The 12,822-nt window shown below is 42.8% G+C and overlaps 1 protein-coding gene and 1 long non-coding RNA gene across 10 annotated transcripts in view; one reads left to right on the plus strand and one right to left on the minus strand.

The window, feature by feature from the left end:
- LOC120406073 overlaps nucleotides 1-12,822 on the minus strand; it is a 209,173-nt gene that overhangs the window by 130,592 nt on the left and 65,759 nt on the right. Inside the window, exon 4 of one of the 4 annotated variants that reach the window (XR_005599067.1) lies at nucleotides 3,576-3,653. The exons of the other annotated variants lie outside the window; for them this stretch is intronic. This is a non-coding gene — a long non-coding RNA (uncharacterized LOC120406073). The remainder of the gene's footprint in view (nucleotides 1-3,575; nucleotides 3,654-12,822) is intronic. 4 annotated transcript variants of the gene reach the window in all.
- Nucleotides 1-12,822, plus strand: part of MTUS1 (microtubule associated scaffold protein 1) — a 195,804-nt gene that overhangs the window by 77,558 nt on the left and 105,424 nt on the right. The window lies entirely within an intron of this gene.

The following is a 12,822-nucleotide window of genomic DNA, read 5'->3' on the forward strand; positions in this document are numbered from 1 at the left end:
CTGTCCTGAGGCTTCTGTTTTGTGTAATAGTTCTTCTCTCTCTCTCCTATATTTCATACCAGTCCACAAACCTGGAGCTAGTTCTTACCCAGCCAGTTGATAGAGGCAGAATAAATCATGGATGGACATTCCCTTGTACATAAAGATCTTTCCAACTCACTTGAACAGATTAATGGGGTCTTTGTGAAAAGAGAGAAAAGGTCTGTGATAGGAATACTAAACTTGCCGCTGGAGCATTAATGTATCCCTTCACTAGAACTAGAAGCTTGTTGGATGCAACATAGGGTGGAAAGGTGCTACATGTCTCTGGAAGACACTACTACCTCCCAAATGAAGATTGGATGTCTTTCTGAAAGATGTGCTCTAGCTAACCAGAAGTTATGGGCCTAATGCGGGAATTACTGTGAGAAATTCTCTTATTGTTCAGGAGATCAAACTAGATTACAAATCACTTTTGGCCTTAATTTGTGGATCATATTAGCTTTTACTAAAGCAATACAAGGATTCCAAGTGTCTGGAATTTGATCTTGTACACAGGAGAAGAGGGTGTGTGTGGTTTTTTGTTGTTGTTTGTTTGTTTTTTGTACTTGTCTGCTTCCTTTCTTTGAGATTTATAGATTCTAGGACTGGAAGGAACCTTGAGAGGTCATAGAGTCCAGTCCCCTGCCCTCATGACAGGACCAAATACTGTCTAGACCATCCCTGATAGACATTTATCTAACATACTCTTAAATATCTGCAGAGATGGAGATTCCACAACCTCCCTAGGCAATTTATTCCAGTGTTTAACCACCCTGACAGTTAGGAACTTTTTCCTAATGTCCAACCTAAACCTCCCTTGCTGCAGTTTAATCCCATTGCTTCTTGTTCTATCCTTAGAGGCTAAGGTGAACAAGTTTTCTCCCTCCTCCTTATGACCCCCTTTTAGATACCTGAAAACTGCTATCAAGTCCCCTCTGTCTTCTCTTTTCCAAACTAAACAAACCCAATTCTTTCAGCCTTCCTTCATAGGTCATGTTCTCAAGACCTTTAATCATTCTTGTTGTTCTCTGGACCCTCTCCAATTTCTCCACATCTTTCTTGAAATGTGGTGCCCAGAACTGGACGCAATACTCCAGTTGAGGCCTAACCAGCACAGAGTAGAGCGGAAGAATGACTTCTCGTGTCTTGCTCACAACACACCTGTTAATGCATCCCAGAATCACGTTTGCTTTTTTTACAACAGCATCACACTGTTGACTCATATTTAGCTTGTAGTCCACTATAACCCCTAGATCTTTCTGCCGTACTCCTTCCTAGACAGTCTCTTCCCATTTTGTATATGTGAAACTGATTTTTCCTTCCTAAGTGGAGCACTTTGCATTTGTCTTTGTTAAACTTCATCCTGTTTATCTCGGACCATTTCTCCAATTTGTCCAGATCATTTTGAATTATGACCCTGTCCTCCAAAGCAGTTGCAATCCCTCCCAGTTTGGTATCATCTGCAAACTTAATAAGCGTACTTTCTATGCCAATATCTAAGTTGTTGATGAAAATATTGAACAGAGCCGGTCCCAAAACAGACCCCTGCGGAACTGCACTTGTTATACCTTTCCAGCAGGATTGGGAACCATTAATAACTACTCTGAGTACATATCCAGATCTTCTATTACAAGTTCATACCCTTGCCATGATGCAGCAGTTTAGCACAGTGACTTTGAATAGAGTTTTACTTTGGTTTCTGCAGTCACCTATGTTTTGCTAGTACTACTTTTTAAGTTTCAGTTCAGAGAATCAGAAGGGGTAATCTCACCAAGATTTAGCTATTTTGTCACCATTTGTTGGCAATGGGCACAATTAAACCTATGCATCTGGACTGGAATAGAGATCTCGAGGGGCGTGGAATGAGTTTCTCCATTCATTTGCTAACAAGTGAGCCACACTTTATATACTGAAATGCATACTTCATCACATGCCAGTGAAAGTTGATCCTCAAGTTAGAACACTTTATTTCCTGCTCTTTGGAATTATGGACCATGCATCATTGTATGCTCGCAAGCTATTCTAATGAATTTTTTTTGCCTTTTCAGAAGCTTTACTTTTTTTGTTTTTCATTCTTATTGATCAGATTGCATAGAGCTATATCAAAGTGAAAAAAAATTGCGTGAGGAATACTGAGGGGTTTTGTTTTGGATGTTCTGTAGTACACTTCAAGGAAAAGTCTGAAGAAAGAGAACATGTGAATAACTGAATGCCCAATGCCAGATAGTGCCATGCAGAATGAGGCCCAGCATCTCTTTTTTTTTTTTTAAAGTAGCCTGCGGTTCTTAAGTAAAGCTTTTGTTTTGACATTTTAGACCTCCGTCCTTGACTCGACTGTGCGGGTGTCACTCTCAGTGAAGACGAAGTAACATTTTTATTAATTGACCGTATGCTATATCTATGGCAGGGGTGGGCAAACTTTTTAGTCCAAGGGCCACATCTGGGTATAGAAATTGTACGGCGGGCCATGAATGCTCACAATATTGGGGTTGGGGTGTGGGAGGAGGTGAGGACTCTGGCTGGGGGTGCAGGCTCTGGGGTGGGGCAGGCGATGATGTGTTTGGGGTGCAGGAGGGTGCTCTGGGCTGGGACCGAGGGGTTCAGAGGGTGGGAGGGGGATTAGGGCTGGTGCAGAGAGGTTGGGGTGTGGGGGCTCTTGGCTTGGGTGCAGGCTCCAGGTGATGCTTACCCCAAGCAGCTCCCAGAAGCAAGGGCATGTCCCCCGTCTGGCTCCTACACAGAGGCAGGGCCAAGTGGCTTTGCTGCACGCCGCCCTGTCCGCAGGCGCCACCCCTGCAGCTCCCATTGGCTTAGGTTCTTGGCCAATGGGGGTGGCGCTTGGGGCAGCATGCGGAACTCCCTGGCTGCCTCTACATGTAGGAGCCAGAGGGCGGCCATGCTGCTGCTTCCAGGAGCCGTGCAGAGTGGCCCCCGACCCTGCTCCCCCACTGGAGCACCGGAGTAGGGCAAGCACCAGACCTCACTCCCCAGAGGGAGCTCGAAGGCCAGATTGAAATGGCTGGCAGGACGGATTCAGCCCACAGGCCATAGTTTGCCCACCCCTGATCTATGGCATAAGGACCCTGTAATCTGCCAGATTCACTGAAAGTCTCCTACTGATAATAGAAAGATCACAATCAACCTGTGGTAATAAAACTTGTACTTAGGGAAGTTACTGCTGCATTTAACGTCGCTGGAGGAAAAAAGACTTTTAGAATAGAGTTTTTATCTTCTGACTGTTTGCATATGTAGTTCATTCATGCTCAAATTGGGGGCATTATTTAGATATAAACTAATTGTCCTATTCATCAGTAGGATGTTGATATCTGAGTTTCAGGCATTCTACAGATTTGAGAAGACATCACTGCACTGGTTTTGCACTTTGTTCATGTTTGGAAGACTTTTTTACAATTATAAGAACTAAATTGTTTTCAAATACGGGTTTTTCTCTGAAATCTAAATCAGTCATCATGAGCTTCAAACAAACTGGATTTTGCCTGACAGCCAAGTGTTTTACAACACTGGCTTATTACTATGCCGAAAATAAAATTTACCTTCATTAAAGGAAGTTGTGAACTTGAGGTTTAACACCAGTCTCTAAGAACACAGAGCTTGTCAAATCTTTCAACCTGCTGAACAATTTAAAGAAAGAACATTATACAAATAATATGTTCTATTGCTAACGTAAATACTTCAAAAATTCTGAACTTGATTTTTAAAAGAACAATCCCCCTCCGTGTAACATGAGATGGAAATAGGATGCAGCTAATTGAAAAGTACATTAACATGGAGCATGAGTGGTGGCAAAATCCAGGGCTGGCTTGGATTCAGGTTCTATTTTATTCAAAATTGGAACAATTGAGTTTTTGGCCATCAGCTAAGAACTGTTTTTCTAGGACTCAGCAAGGACTTAATCTCAGGAATTTATGGGTACAATATTATAAATCTATTAATTTGTGGGGGCTTTTGTGAAGGGCAGAGGGATTTGGCAATGATTAATTGGATTCATATAGTAATCACTGATATTTTACAGAAACTATAAAACCTATTGCATTGGAGCTTAGCTGTGGGTTATTAAGGATGGTGACTGTTTTGAAGTGTAACTTGCCTAGATATGCTTATTCACTCATTAGCACAAAAGGTCTTGCTTATATTTTAAAATCTGCGTTCAGAGTTCTTATCTGCAGCATGGCGTAATTTTCCATTTAGGTATCTATTTGTAGAATTAACTGACCTTTAAATATTGTGAGTGAAAACAGCCGTGATCTTGAGTTGTCCACTCTATCCACACTGATTGGTAGGCCACAGCTGAAATGCTGGATTGGTGAAGGATATGTAGGAGGTACAGTACTTTAAGCCAAAACACTGTCTACTGTGAAAGTGCAGTTAAGGCATGACTCCAGTGCTATTTTTGTATATGTGGTGTAGCTACTGATTTGAGCAACTTGTTTTAGAAATCCTAGATATAACTTAAAAACCTAATGTTAGTTCACAATAGCAATTCTGCAGAGAGGTAGACTGCTATTGTGCCAATAATTGAAGCTGAGATTCTGAATAGAAAGTGCTGGCATTTAAATTTAGACACCACTTCCTATATCAGCGTTTCTCAAATGCGGCCACCGTGGCCACATGCAGCCACCAGGGGGGCTTTTCTTGCAGCCACAGCTGCCTGGGCTGTGATGGTGGGAGAGGAGGCCTTCAGTAGTGTTTGGGCCCTGCCCCCCTCTGGAGACACACAAGCTGGAGGAGCAGGCAGCCAGTGAGTTCCTCACCTTCCCAGGGTCAGGATTCCCCCCTTGGGTGGTGAGTGGAAGGCTCCAGCCCTAGGGCTTCAGTCTCCATTCCCAACAATACTCCCAGTCCCAAAGAACCAGTCGCTTTCCCCAGGTCTTTTGCACCTCTGATCTCGCACACCAAAGACACTGCTTGTAGCCAATACTACAATTAACTAACTAAAGATTTATTAAGAAAAGGAAATGAGAGAGATTTACAATGTTAAAGGAGGTAAATATACACACAAATGAGTTAGTCTTAAGGTCCAGAAAGTAGTAGAAGCTGTTGTGATGTGCAAGCTCTACAAGTCCTTTAGGGCTAAGCAGCTTGGGGATCCTTTCCTTTTGCTTGGAATTATTGCCCTCTCCAAATTCCAAGCAGCATAATGACAATTTCTTCTTGACAGGGATTTTTATTCCTTTCTCCCAGAGTTCAAGCTGTCATCGGATGAGTATTTGTCGCCTCTTCATGGGTGTGGGGAAAAAATAGTCTTTTTTCCAATGATGTTCCAGAGTGGCTTGTCTGGTGTCTATAGGCCTTTTATGTGGGCAGGAGATGACACCTCTTGCGGTAAACTAGTATTTCACACTTGGTAATGCTTCTCTCCTCACTGTGGGGATTTCTAGTTTCATAGTAAATACTTTCATAGTAACAGAACGAACAGTTAACGATTACCTTGTAACATAGGATACAGATATAATAAGTGAGATTAATGTATGCAGCAACTCACAAGCATTTATTAAAGTCCAAACACTAAACACATCTCTATGAATCTAATGCCAGTTTTAATAACACTAGCACACAGGTGAGCCAATTGAATACTGACAAATGCATAGCTGGAAACCATTGAGGTCTAGGGGCTTTGACATAAGGTCTGCCAGCATCATAAATACCAAATCAACATGGCACCTGTTGAATGGATAATAGTGGCTGAGCGATCTCAAAATGTAATTGTAAATGGAGATTCATTACATAGTTGCTGGCTTGAAGTGGTTTCCATTATATAAGGGGTATACACTTTGGTCAATGGTTCTCATCACAGCCACTATCAAAATTGTTCCAGCATCCCTGAATCATTGAGTAGTGTTTGGAGTGGAATCCCAAAGGGATTGGTTCTTGACCCTGTGCTGGGTAATACTTATCACTGACCTACAAGAAAAGAGAATAATTCATTTATTATAGTTAACACACAGATTGGGTGAGTGGTAATCTGCAAATAACAGGGACAAGGTCACTGGTGCAAAGCAATCTAGATTGCTGGGTGCACGAAAACTGAGTTTCAGTAAACCCAAGTGTAAGCATGCAGGAACAAAGAATATAGACCATGCTTGCAGGATGCGGGACTTTGGGGAAACAGTAACTGTTGAGGAAAAAATTGTGTGGGGGGGGAGGTCCTGGCTGAACATGAGTTTCCAGTGCAATACTATGGCCAAAAAGGTTTAATGTGATTCATGGGTGTATAAAAAGGGAATCTTGAGTAGGAGTGGAGAGATTACATTACCTCTGTATTTGGCACTAGTGTAACTGCTATTGGAATGTGGTGTCCAGTTCTGGTGTCAAGAATGCTGATAAATTGGTGAAGGTACAGAGAAGAGCTGTGAAAATGATTAAGATTGGAAAACATGGCTTACAGTGATACTCAAGATGCTCAAAAAAGACAGTTCAGGGGTGATTTGATCAGTCTACAGAAATTGGGGAACAGAAATTAGAGAATAGAGGGCTCTTCTAGTCCAGCAGACAATAGTATAACAAGATCCAGTGGCTGAAATCGGACAAATTCAGACTCAAAATAAGATTTTTTGATTTTTTTTTTAAAAGGGAGTGTAAATAATCAATCATTGAAACAACTTACCAAGGGCGGTGGAAGATTCTCCATCCTTGGAACTTTTAAATCAAGATTGGATGTTTTTCTAAAATGTGTGCTCTAGTTCAAACTGGAATTGATTCAGGGAAGTTTTATGGCCTGTGTTATACAGATGATCACAATAGTCTCTTCTGCCCTCATCTATGAATTGAGATGGGGAAATAATGGATTAATTCAGTTCACTGGCCATTTTGAAAATTGAATAATTTTGGTTTGGGTCAGTAAACTGAAAATTAGTTATTCACACACATCTGCTGTGTGATACAGCTTGTGTTGTGAGTTGCAGAAAAGGCTGCTGACCCAGCAACTTCTGGAAAGACTGCAGCTACGTTAGTCCTACAGGTTGCGGTATATCTGGCTGTGCAGCAGACCATACATGGCAGTGGGGAGAAGTTGCAGAGAATACAGACTGTATGAGGCTATTCAGGTCAGCCAGCCCAGAGTCAGGATATAACAGTATCTTTGCACACTCCGTTGTGCTTCTGCTCCTGCCTTTCCAGACCCAGCTTCAATTAAAGACTACTTCAAAACTGGATTGATGGGTGCTGATTAGGCAAAAACTCCCCTCTCCCCCCAAGCACAGTCAGGTGGAAGGGGACTGGCTCTAAGTAGAAGGTGAAGAGCATGGTGTGTGGGTATGTGAATGTAGCAGGGAATTAAGTCATTTTGTGAATGAGGTTGTGGGTTAAACTGGGTATGTGAAGGGAGATGGTAGTGTAAGAGGGAGGAGAAGGAGAAGGGACTTAGAGAGCAACATCCTGTCCTTGAGTGTCCCAATTTTTTATTCTGAAAGAGTACCCCTTTCTCTTCCCACTTCACCAAAAATACTTGTGTGACCATCTTGTCCCAACCAGTGCCACAATTTGAAAAAGAGGATCAATCTGCAAGGAAGGGTATGGTAGAATACACATTGCTACCTGCAGCTCAGCTCCGCCACATATTTTGGGCATCAACCACCACTGGGAAAAACTTACTTTTCAATGGTAAATTAGATTCTTTGTTTGAGAGAGGGAGAGCTAAGAATTTCTGCAGAATTTAAGCTTTTGTTTTAAAATATATATATATTTTCTGCCTTATGGATGTAATAACTTTCCAAATGTAAAGTGATGCAATGATATATTTCTGACCATGCAAATAGCTACAGTATCTCAGATACAGCTTAGATTTCAAGTAATAGTATAAAATTGTGACACTATTCAGAGTTGTGGGTCTCAGTGAAACTGACCAAAAAAAATTAACCACACTTTTCTTCTGCTTAGAATAGCAGTGAGCTGTTATTTTCCATGTACAATTATAGGGTTCCCCCTCAAACTGCATGTTTTCTAAATTTCTACAGGATTTCTCTGGAAGAAAGAGTGCTGTGTATACTGCAACAGGCTGAAGCACTAATATTAGGAGATTAAAACATGAAGCTTGCACAATTCAGCTAGAGAAATCTCAGAAGAATTAAGACAGAGCTCCTGTTGTTGCTAGGGAATTAAGGCTGTCATAGTTACCAAGCTAACTGACTCCTCCTGGTCTCTCCAAGTGCATCCTATCTCCAATCTCAGGCTTCTTGTTTCTATTGGGGTGGAATAGTATGACTCTTCCACTCAAACCCCACCCTGGATTGCAATTCCCTGTGTATCAACCATAATTTACTTCAGTGGGTCTGACAGGTATCCTGACCATGCAATTCTGTTCCCTCCAGGGGCAGTAACAGTGGTAATCAGCAACTGAACAGCCTCCTTAAAACCAAGTACTAAGAACAGAAGCCTCTTGGTGAAAGCAAATGTTAAAACATATTATATGAAACTGTAGCTTTCCAGGTGTGTAACCATCTTCTGCATGGGGACTCTGGTACAACTAGCTCCCTATACACTTCTCTCCCTGTTAGTGCTCACTGCCAACTCCCTGGACAACCTCTGGCAATTCACTCATCTCTGCAGGGATCTAGCTACCTTTTGATCTGGTAACTCCCAGCTCTGGCAAAATGTTTGCAACTGCTTGGAGATAGGCTCCTTGAAGCTATCAGTGTGTTACATTGCCTTTCAGGTGTGTGTTTGCATGTTTTTATCTGAACCCTGTGTATTGCATTTGTGCATATACCCCACTGAATTAGAGAATAATAGATCAGTGTAGTAGCACATGAAATTCTAATAAACCAATATCAATATACAGTAACGTCCCTTCACTGATCTGGTCACTCACAGTTTTTATAAAATTGTGACATCTAAGTATTCATAACTTTCCATATCAGCTCCCTGTATCTCACAAAAGTGTCTCCATGCTACCTCTTTCTAAAAGAGGTGGACATCTTAAAAGAATATCCTAAACAAGACTAGTTGGAATATGTCCTCTGATAGACATGTATAAAGCATGTGTTCACAATTATGACCACTTGGCTGCTTTTGAGACTACATTGAGATTAGAGGATATTAATCAAAATCACTTTGCTCAAGATTCAACAATCCTCAGTTTAGCAGCAAGCTGCCTTTTAGACATTTCTCAATGAAAGTTGCATCAGTGTAGTTAAAACAGTGCCACTTTGTACATCGACTCGCAAGCAGATTTAAACATGATTTAATATTTCACTTGTCCAAACAAATTTAATTTTTAAATTGATGTAATGTATCCATATAAGGGTTTGCAGTTATTTAACTGTACTGATAAGAGGGAGTGTAGACCAGCCCTTGGTGACAGCAAAACTGAAGGTATTGTTCCCCACCAGCAGCTATGTCAGGCGCACCCACCAGTAATTAACTTCAGAGGGTCAACACAGTTGAGGGAGCTCCCTGCTCCTGAATTCCACATGTGGATTCAGGTGGGAAACCTTGATGGTATCTTTAGGTAATAAAGGTAATAACTGGAGATATACCAATCTCCTAGAACTAGAAGGGACCTTGAAAGGTCATCGAGTCCAGACCCCTGCCTTCACTAGCAGGACCAATTTTTGCCCCAGATCCCTAAGTGGCCTCCTCAAGAATTGAACTCACAATCCTGGGTTTAGCAGGCCAATGCTCAAACCACTGAGCTATCCCTCCCCTCACCTTTAATACTTCCCTACCTCGCAGGGTGTTGAAACTAACTTTGTTCATAAAGCATGTTGAAATCTATGGATGGAAGATGAATCCATTTACCCCTCGGGACTTTATCCTGAATATTCAGTTTCAGAAGACTTGATAACACATCACAGCTAACAGCCTTATTTGGTTCTATATCAGCTAGATATCGCCAGCTAGGTTTACGTAATGCTAATAACTTGTTTGCAAGTTAAGTGTAGTTGATGGCTTTTTAGTGAATCTGTGCTCTTTCCTTTCCCAATTGTAAGTTTTTCTGTTTTTTGTTTTTTTTTAAGTGATAAGTGGAACACAGTTGAGAAACATTTTGCCTGGCTCTACTACAGTTGAGGTGGTGTTGGTAGGGCCTAGCCCTGTTAGGCCTGGTCTACACTAGGCGTTTAAACCAGTTTTAGGAGCGTAAAACCGATTTAACGCCACACCCGTCCACACTGAGAGGCCCTTTATATCGGTATAAAGGGCTCTTTAAACCGGTTTCTGTACTCCTCCCTAATGAGAGGAGTAGCGCTAGTATCGGAATTACCATATCGGATTAGGGTTAGTGTGGCCGCAGATCAACGGTATTGGTCTCCGGCCGGTATCCCACAGTGCACCACTGACCGCTCTGGACAGCAATCTGAACTGGGATGCAGTGGCCAGGTAGACAGGAAAAGCCCCGCGAACTTTTGAATATTTCCTGTTTGCCTAGCGTGGAGCTCAGATCAGCACGTGTGGCGATGCAGTTAAAAATCAAAATAAAGAAAGAGCTCCCGCATGGACCATGCGGATGTGATCGCTGTAAGGGCAGGCAAATCTGTTCTATCAGCGCACCGTTACGGAAGACTAAATTCAAAATCATTTTTAAAAAATCTCCAGACAGACGCCATAGCAGGGGCTCAGCGCACTGCTGCGTGACAAACGTAATGGAAAGCCCAAGAATCAAATGGACGCTCATGGACTGGAGGACTCAAGCTATCCCACAGTTCCTGCAGTCTCTGAAAAGTATTTGCATTTTTGACTGAGCTCCAAATGCTTCTAGGGTCAAACACAGTGTCCGCGGTGGGTCAGGGCATAGCTTGGAAATTAACCCACCCCCCCCACCCCCCCAGAAGTGAAAGGGAAAACAATCCTCTCTTGACTCTTTAACATGTCACCCTATCTTTACTGAATGCTGCAGATAGACCCGATGCTGCAGCACTCAACACCAACATCCTTGCTCCCCCCCGCCATGGGTGGCTGATGGTGCAATACGACTGGTATCCGTCCTTGTCATCAGCCTATTGGCACATGGGGCAGTGCAAAAGGACTGGTAACCATGCAGACTAGCATCGGTGAGGTCTATCAAGGGTGCCTGGCCCTAATTTTTCCTGGTAGATGGTACAGTATGGCTGATAACCATCGTCGTCATAGCAACAGGGGCTGAGCTCTGTCAGCCCCCACCCTTCATGTGTAAAAAAGATTCAATTGCCCTGGACTAGCAGAGGGATGCTGGGCTCCTCTGCTCCACACTCCTTACTGTCCTGTCTGGACTATCATAGCAGCTGGAGGCTGCCTTCCACTCATTTCTCACGAACAAGTCAGTGTGTCTTATTCCTGCATTCTTTATTACTTAATCACACAAGTGGGGGGACAATGCTACAGTAGCCCAGGAAGGCTGGGGGAAGAACGGAATCAACAGGTGGGGTTGTTGCAGGAGCACCCCCTGTGAATAGCATACAGCTCATAATTTCTGCAGGATCTGACACAGAGCAGCTGTGCTCTCTGATACAGTGGTTCTCTAGTACACTTGCCCATATTCTAGGCAGGACAGATTCTATTTTTAGATACCAAAAAGGAGGGATTGACTCTGGGAGTCATTCCCAATTTTGGCTTTTGCGCCCCTGGCTAAGAGCAGCCAGGGGCACTTATGACAGCAGCAAATGGTGCAAAACGACTGGTAGCCATGCTCATCTTTTTACCAATTTATGGATTGGTAGATGGTGCAGTATGGCTGATAACCATCTCTGCTGTCATGCAAAAGCAAAAGCATGCTGCTGTGTAGCGCTGCTGAATCGCCTCTGTCAGCGGCATCTAGTACACACACGGTGACAGTCACAAAAGGCGAAACAGGCTCCATGATTGCCATGCTATGGCATCTGCCAGGGCAATCCAGGGAAAAAAGGTGCGAAATGCTTGTCTGCCGTTGCTTTCCCAGAGGAAGGAGTGACTGACGACATTTACCCAGAACCACCCGCGACAATGATTTTTGCCCCATCAGGCACTGGGATCTCAACCCGGAAATTCCAAGGGGCGGGGGAGGCTGCGGGACCTATGGGATAGCTACGGAATAGCTACCCACAGTGCAACGCTCCAGAAGTCGATGCTAGCCTCGGACCGTGGACGCACACCACCGAATTAATGTGTTTAGTGTGGCCGCGCGCACTCGATTTTATACAATCTGTTTTACAAAACCAGTTTATGCAAATTCGGAATAGTCCCGTAGTGTAGACGTACCCTGAGTCTCTAATAACCAGCTACTCTACCCAGGAAAAACAGAAGCAAGACTTGCTGGTATTTCTACTGTCCACCTCAAGTCAGCAGCCCTGTTCCATTTTAAAGGTTTCTTTGTTCTTACATACTTTCTTTGCACCTCTTCTCTGGTTTTGGTTTCATCCTCTTTGTTTTTACCATCTGCTGTGTCCTGTACTTTTTTCTGATCCTGTGTCCTGCTATATTTTGCTCCTTATCCTTCACTGGATAGCAGAGGGCTGCTCAGTAATCCTCATGGGTATCCTTGGGTGTAGACTGTGCATGTTCTTGTCACAAAATGCCATATCCGTTTGTGTTCCTTGCAAGTGAAAGGTGACCAGTGTAAATCTAGTATTGAGCAGCATTCATTTTTAGAATTCATGTTCATATAAAAATGTGCTGTTGCAAAAGGAAACGGACAGGGTCCAAAACACCCCAAAAGGAGAACAGGGATGTTGAACCCCTAAAGAATAAACAGTTGAATCAACTGATTGTACAATGTTATTGTAATAGTACAATAACAAGTACAATGTTATTGTACTATAAAAGTATATCAAGCAATGTCTTTTGCTGATTAATATAACTGTGAAATATATGGATTAACACTATATATGAGGA

Source organism: Mauremys reevesii, linkage group 5 (genome assembly GCF_016161935.1).
Source record: "Mauremys reevesii isolate NIE-2019 linkage group 5, ASM1616193v1, whole genome shotgun sequence".
Lineage (NCBI taxonomy): Eukaryota > Metazoa > Chordata > Testudines > Geoemydidae > Mauremys > Mauremys reevesii.